Source organism: Thalassophryne amazonica, chromosome 1 (genome assembly GCF_902500255.1).
Source record: "Thalassophryne amazonica chromosome 1, fThaAma1.1, whole genome shotgun sequence".
NCBI lineage: Eukaryota > Metazoa > Chordata > Actinopteri > Batrachoidiformes > Batrachoididae > Thalassophryne > Thalassophryne amazonica.
Window position 1 is genome coordinate 50,846,254 of NC_047103.1, and position 7,509 is coordinate 50,853,762.

General features: G+C 39.9%; 2 long non-coding RNA genes across 3 annotated transcripts; both read left to right on the forward strand.

The window, feature by feature from the left end:
• The first annotated feature begins 296 nt into the window (after positions 1–296).
• On the forward strand, positions 297–861 carry LOC117519412. Its single transcript, XR_004563283.1, has 3 exons — positions 297–352; positions 447–566; positions 827–861. It is a non-coding gene; the product is annotated as an uncharacterized LOC117519412 (long non-coding RNA).
• Positions 862–4,298: 3,437 nt separating this feature from the next.
• Positions 4,299–5,660, forward strand: LOC117519417. 2 transcript variants are annotated; one of them, XR_004563284.1, is made up of 2 exons: positions 4,299–4,352; positions 5,483–5,660. It is a non-coding gene; the product is annotated as an uncharacterized LOC117519417 (long non-coding RNA). The 2 variants fall into 2 exon arrangements; XR_004563285.1 differs by lacking the exon at positions 4,299–4,352 and adding an exon at positions 4,393–4,455.
• Positions 5,661–7,509: the final 1,849 nt, after the last annotated feature.

The following is a 7,509-nucleotide window of genomic DNA, read 5'->3' on the forward strand; positions in this document are numbered from 1 at the left end:
TCTCAATGATGACCTCAGCATGGAGAAATGAGAGAAATCATGTGGCTGTGGACCATGTCAAGACAGAGCTGCATATTTGTGTCAACTTCACATTTAAATGCACAGACATGTACCAAAAATTCTTGGCAAACAAAAACTCTTGGAAGCAGCCAGGAAAGGCCTAAAATATCAAAAATAGACATTTACCTCTTTGTTTAGTACACCAGAGTCATGTTATGTTATGAGTTTAATGTTATTGAGTTTTTATCTGGATTTTGTTGTCTTAAAAAATATTTTCCTTTTCGTTGTTATGGAAATGTGTTATGGATTGATGGTGGAGATCCACACAGAGATGAAGATGGCAGTATCATTTGTAAGCTTTTATATGTCTTGTCATTACAGGAACCACTATTGAAGGATGATAGAACATGTTTTTTGTTGAACTGCAAAATTTTCAATTCTTTCAGGTGATCTCAAAGTAATGCACAGAAAGAATGAAGAGGCTGCCAAGAAGATTGTAGCCACAAAGACCAAAAGATTAACCACCAGAGCTGAAACTGAGGCTGAAACCTCCCATCAGACATCAGGTACTGTTCACTCACTAACCTACCTGCAAAATATGTCAAAGTAACATCATCACTGTGCGTAAATACAAGAGCAGAGTAAACAATATCCATGGTGAAGTTTAAGAAAAACACAATACAACCAGTCCTGCTATTGACTGTGATGACACACCCACTGTGTCTGCAGCAACTTTCAATTCCTCTGTTTCATGATACAGTGTGCCACCTCACAGAAAAAAAAAGACAGATCATATTCAAACTTTGCTTGTCTTGTGTTTTATTAGATGTTCCAGAAGAACAACAGCATCAGTCAAAGATCGCCCCTGATAAAAGGACGGAAAAGAGAAGAACGCCCACTTTGGAAGAAGAAGTCCCAAGGAAGGTGGCACCCACCTGCACTCAGCAGGAACATTTTTGCTTTTTCTTTGTATTTTAAATAGAATCCCGGCCACACTGCATCAGCATGTTTGCTCAAATGTGGAGTTCTACACTTTCAAAAAATACAATAACATTTACATGAAATCTAAAGTATGTCAGCTCAGTTCCTCAGAAAAGTTAATTATGTTGGTGAGGTAAAATCAAGTATTTGTTGCGAGTGCCTGGGATTTACATTAAGAAGCTCAACCAAAAGACGTGTTTCGTTTACATAAATTTAAAGAAATGCTGTGTGATCTTTTTATCTATTTATTTTCATTTTGTCTGTATTGGTGTTCCAAATTGTCTGTGGATCTATTGATTGCTCTCCTTTTGCTCTAGGTCACCACAGTGGTTCCAGTATGAATTCACAAGATTCTTTAGCGCACCTTTGACACTAGATGACTATCCTGATGAGACTCTAGATCGGGGTGGGCATTCATGTGCCATGAAGGGCCGAGACACTGCAGGGTTTCCTTGCTAACAGTCATCTCAGCAGGTGATTTCATTAATGTTCAGGTGTCTCAGCAGGTGATTTCATTTACGTCCAGGTGTTTATGTTCAGGGGACAAGGTCATTAGCTGAGCTGAGGTGATTGGTTGCAAGGAATCCTGCAGTTTCTTGGCCTTTGTTGTCCACCCCGGCTCTAGATGTACAAGGAGACAACTTCAAGCTGACCTTCAACCCCAGACATTTGTGCTGTGACACAAGGAGGTGAACAACTGCACCACTGTGCTGTCCCACTGATAAAACCTAGACCATTTTTAAATTTAAATCACTTAACTGACAACACTTTTAGTTCTTCCCCTTGTTTTTCAATATCAATCAATCAATTTCAATCAATTTTATTTATATAGCGCCAAATGTCAACAAACAGTCGCCCCAAGGCGCTTCACATTGCAAGGCAAGGCCATACAGTAATTACCCCAACGGTCAAAACGACCCCCTGTGAGCAAGCACTTGGCAACAGTGGGAACGAAAAACTCCCTTTTAACAGGAAGAAACCTCCAGCAGAACCAGGCTCAGGGAGGGGCAGTCTTCTGCCGGGACTGGTTGGGGCTGAGGGAGAGAACCAGGAAAAAGACATGCTGTGGAGGGGAGTAGAGATCAATCACTAATGATTAAATGCAGAGTGGTGCATACAGAGCAAAAAGAGAAAGAAACACTCAGTGCATCATGGGAACCCCCCAGCAGTCTATAGCAGCATAACTAAGGGATGGTTGAGGGTCACCTGATCCAGCCCTAACTATAAGCTTTAGCAAAAAGGAAAGTTTTAAGCCTAATCTTAAAAGTAGAGAGGGTATCTGTCTCCCTGATCTGAATTGGGAGCTGGTTCCACAGGAGAGGAGCCTGAAAGCTGAAGGCTCTGCCTCCCATTCTACTCTTACAAACCCTAGGAACTACAAGTAAGCCTGCAGTCTGAGAGCGAAGCGCTCTATTGGGGTGATATGGTACTATGAGGTCCCTAAGATAAGATGGGACCTGATTATTCAAAACCTTATAAATAAGAAGAAGAATTTTAAATTCTATTCTAGAATTAATAGGAAGCCAATGAAGAGAGGCCAATATGGGTGAGATATAATCTCTCCTTCTAGTCTCTGTCAGTACTCTAGCTGCAGCATTTTGAATTAACTGAAGGCTTTTCAGGGAACGTTTAGGACAAACTGATAATAATGAATTACAATAGTCCAGCCTAGAGGAAATAAATGCATGAATTAGTTTTTCAGCATCACTCTGAGACAAGACCTTTCTAATTTTAAAGATATTGTGCAAATGCAAAAAAGCAGTCCTACATATTTGTTTAATATCTGCATTGAATGACATATCCTGATCAAAAATGACTCCAAGATTTCTCACAGTATTACTAGAGGTCAGGGTAATGCCATCCAGAGTAAGGATCTCGTTAGACACCATGTTTCTAAGATTTGTGGGGCCAAGTACAATAAGTTCAGTTTTATCTGAGTTTAAAAGCATGAAATTAGAGGTCATCCATGTCTTTATGTCTGTAAGACAATCCTGCAGTTTAGCTAATTGGTGTGTGTCCTCTGGCTTCATGGATAGATAAAGCTGGGTATCATCTGCGTAACAATGAAAATTTAAGCAATGCCGTCTAATAATACTGCCTAAGGGAAACATGTATAAAGTGAATAAAATTGGTCCTAGCACAGAACCTTGTGGAACTCCATAATTAACCTTAGTCTGTGAAGAAGATTCCCCATTTACATGAACAAATTGTAATCTATTAGATAAATATGATTCAAACCACCGCACCGCAGTGCCTTTAATACCTATGGCATGCTCTAATCTCTGTAATAAAATTTTATGGTCAACAGTATCAAAAGCAGCACTGAGGTCTAACAGAACAAGCACAGAGATGAGTCCACTGTCTGAGGCCATAAGATCATTTGTAACCTTCACTAATGCTGTTTCTGTACTATGATGAATTCTAAAACCTGACTGAAACTCTTCAAATAGACCATTCCTCTGCAGATGATCAGTTAGCTGTTTTACAACTACCCTTTCAAGAATTTTTGAGAGAAAAGGAAGGTTGGAGATTGGCCTATAATTAGCTAAGATAGCTGGGTCAAGTGATGGCTTTTTAAGTAATGGTTTAATTACTGCCACCTTAAAAGCCTGTGGTACATAGCCAACTAATAAAGATAGATTGATCATATTTAAGATCGAAGCATTAAATAATGGTAGGGCTTCCTTGAGCAGCCTGGTTGGAATGGGGTCTAATAGACATGTTGATGGTTTGGAGGAAGTAATCAGAGACCTACTGTTTGCTGATGACTGTGCGCTCAGTGCAGTTACAGAACAGAAGATGCAGTATGTAATGGACTGCTTCTCGAGCACATGCGACAACTTCGGTCTCACCATCAGCAAGGGCGCAATTTAGAACTAGAAAATGGGGGAGACAAAGTGCGAGGCCCGCAGGACCGAAGCCCATCGGCCATTGGTCTGCAGGCTGCTATAGGCCCCCAGAAGCCAATGGTTTCTAGATAAGCTCAGATGCATTCTGAGCATCCAGAACAGTAATTTTAATGTTTTGAGAAGACCATAAAGTGGACACCATTTGACTTGTGCAATTTCATAAATATGAAAGAAGAGGCTCTTAATAATTATTAACTATTGCATACTGTATTTTTTTCTCAAGATTTGTTTTTGCATAAGTCTGAAAAAACAACAGATCACAAGTTTAGGATAAATATCATGAATTTAATTTTCGAAGTGGCACTAATGACAACACTCATACTGAACATAATTTCGCTTGCATAGACTGATTTTGGAGATCAAGCAATAATTGCAGATGGGCTTTCCATTCAATATATTCGAGTTTCCATTCAATATATTTGTTTCCATTCGATATTCTCAAGTTTCATTCAATATATTCAGGTTTTCATTCAATATATTCAGGTTTCCATTGAATATTCTCAAGTTCCATTCAATATATTCAAGTTTCCATTGAATATTCTCAAGTTCCATTCAATATATTCAAGTTTCCATTGAATATTCTCAAGTTCCATTCAATATATTCAAGTTTCCATTGAATATTCTCAAGTTCCATTCAGTATATTCAAGTTTCCATTCGATATTCGCCAGTTTCTGTTATGTTTCGGACGCGGGCGGAGAACCGACCCAGCATTTGAAGGACCCAGCATAAAATAAGCAGAGCACGGTTCAAAAGGTAACAGAATTTAATAAACATAACAGTGGGTGATATTAAACAACTAAACAGTCCGCGGTCTGGTGAGGTGAAAACACGGCGCGCTCTCAGCAGCGCAAAAGGTCCGGAGCCACAGCAGTTCGGACCCAGGGACCCCGCCGACACCCCCCAGGTGGCCGCGACAAACCGAGTCTGTGAAGAAAGAAAACATGAGGTGAGTCCAACTCCACACAGAGAGACACAACTCAAAGGTGCACGCAATCAGCAAACACTTCCTGGCTTAAATCTATACATCAGCTTCTTACCCTGCAGGCACGGAACAACACAGTTCAAATCTCCACTGCAGCAGAAGCTGATTAGACAATTAGCTTAACGTGACAGCTCACCAACACAAGGTGTGAGGGACACCAAATCCACTGTCATTACTTCATAAAAGTCACCAAAACCAAATTACCTCAGGAAGTGTGCTGAAGAGCGTGAGACCTCACCCAATCCTCCTTCACAGACTGTGGCGTCAAACCTGGAGCGGTCTCTGCGTCCGTGATGGTGAGATTGTTCTCCTGACGTCGATCTCACACGTCTGCTCACAAGGACGAGTCTCTGGCAATCACACACTGTGCATTCAAGGTTTAAATGCAGCAATCTCTGATTAAGACAAAATACACCACAGCTGTGAGTCCTGATGACCTGCACGTGATAACATGCCTCAGGTGTTCAGGGTGAGGTCCTGATGCTCAGCCACTCAGTCCTGAATGCATACCACCTGGTGGGAGAAACAGAAAACAAAAACCAAACCAGCCAAACACCCCAGCCCACAACAGTTTCATTCAATATATTTGTTTTCATTCAATATATTCAGGTTTCCATTCAATATTCTCAAATTCCATTCAGTATATTCAAGTTTCCATTGAATATTCTCAAGTTCCATTCAATATATTCAAGTTTCCATTCAATATTCTCAAGTTTCCATTCAATATTCTCAAGTTTCCATTCAATATATTCAAGTTTCCATTCAATATATTCAAGTTTCCATTCAATATTCTCAAGTTTCATTCAATATATTTAAAGTTCATTCAATATATTAAGGTTTCCATTCAATATTCTCAAGTTTCATTCAATATATTAAAGGTGATAGAGGTTGAATGGGGCATTAATCCTTGTTCTGTGATGTGATATGTAGCCCAAAAAAAAATGGTTGGGTCTGTAATGGCTCAGAACCTTCCTAAAAGGCTCTCTGAAACAGCTATGTTACTATGCTGGGTTTAGAATGCCTCGTTTGCCTTTAATGGTGTCATTTCGGAGCTTATTTGGCAACCTCATTATGAAATGCAAGTAGGTGGCGCTGATCGGTTGCCGTTGTTTGATTGGCTGCCCTTGCTCTCACTGAAAAGAAAGCATTATTTATTTTCATTGCTTTTATATTTTCTGTTGTGTTTCTATTCAGGTTTTTTTTTGCCTCTTTCTCTAAAATTGTATATAATAATCATTAGATTATTAATATATAAACAAAAATAAATTTAAGAAATATTACAATTTGAAAACAATGCATCCGAACGTGATGACAGCTGCAGTGCTAACGTTTAACATTGAAAATGCCATAGACATGCTAACACATTAGCATCACTCCCGTTTTTAAGTTATAAAATACATCTATCAACTGTTTCAGAACATAAGTCAGTTTAACATAGAAAAGGTAAATAATACTCACAGACGTATGCTCTTTAGGGTTTTAGCAGGAGAAAATTAAGCAAAAGAAAGAATAATCGAAGCATTGCTTCAATCTGCGAAGCACTGCTTCGATTGGTTCAAGGTTCAAAGCAAAGCCGCGCTGCAGAAAAGTTGTTTACGGACCCGCTGCAGGGTCTGTAATCAATACAGAAATGATCATTTTCCTGACAAACACCCCCCAAATCAACGGCCACTCTGAAGGACCGATAACATAATCGTTAAGCACAAAGCTTATTGATGTCGGTGGATTGAGTCATTTCTTAATGATACCCAAAAGGAACCGGTTCTCGATACACATCCCTAGCTGCTAAGGGGTTAGCTCATTCCCTTTAGAGGAACAAACCAGAGCTAACGTGCAATTCTTACAACAGGAATATGTTGCAACACATTTAAAACAAAAGAAAATGTGATACTCACAGACTGTACTGATTGCTGGGGTTGATTTTGTCGCAGAGTCGGAACTGACCCTCTACTGAGTATTAAATGCCGACTGAAGCCAGCTCGAAATAGTGCAAGGTTTGTGAAACAGTCCTCCGTGAAATGCGCAGAGCAAAGAAATAGTCGGCGGTTGTATGTACTGGGGATGCGGTTAAAAATGAATAAAAGCCAGTGATCGCGTACACTGCTTTCCGGGGGAAGATCGTAGTCCGCTAAAACAGCCTGGGAAAGCACACCTGTAGCTCGCCATTGCTTCTCTTCGAGTGTTACGAATGGGTGGGCACAACCTTATGAATAATTAATTTCGAAGGGGCGTGTGTGAAAGGGTGTGGGTGTGTGTGTGTGGGGGCTATTGGTGAAAAAGTGATGCAAGTTTTCTCTCAAAAACGGATTGGCCTATTTTCTAGCGGCAATTCAAAAAAGAAATACTTGAAACAGAGGTTCTGAAACTTGCTGGCACTTCGTGTGTATTCCCCACAGCGGGGAGACTCTGAACTAACACCAAAAACATGAAAAAGATGATTTTGATTCTCTATCCCCTTTAAGGTTTACATTCAATATTCTCAAGGTCCATTCAATATATTCAAGTTTCCTTTCAATATTCTCAAGGTCCATTCAATATATTCAAGTTTCCTTTCAATGTATTCAAGGTTTCCAATGTCCATATTGTTATTATATGTATGTACCTCTTCCTCTGACTCCCAACTGGGCCTTTAGCTG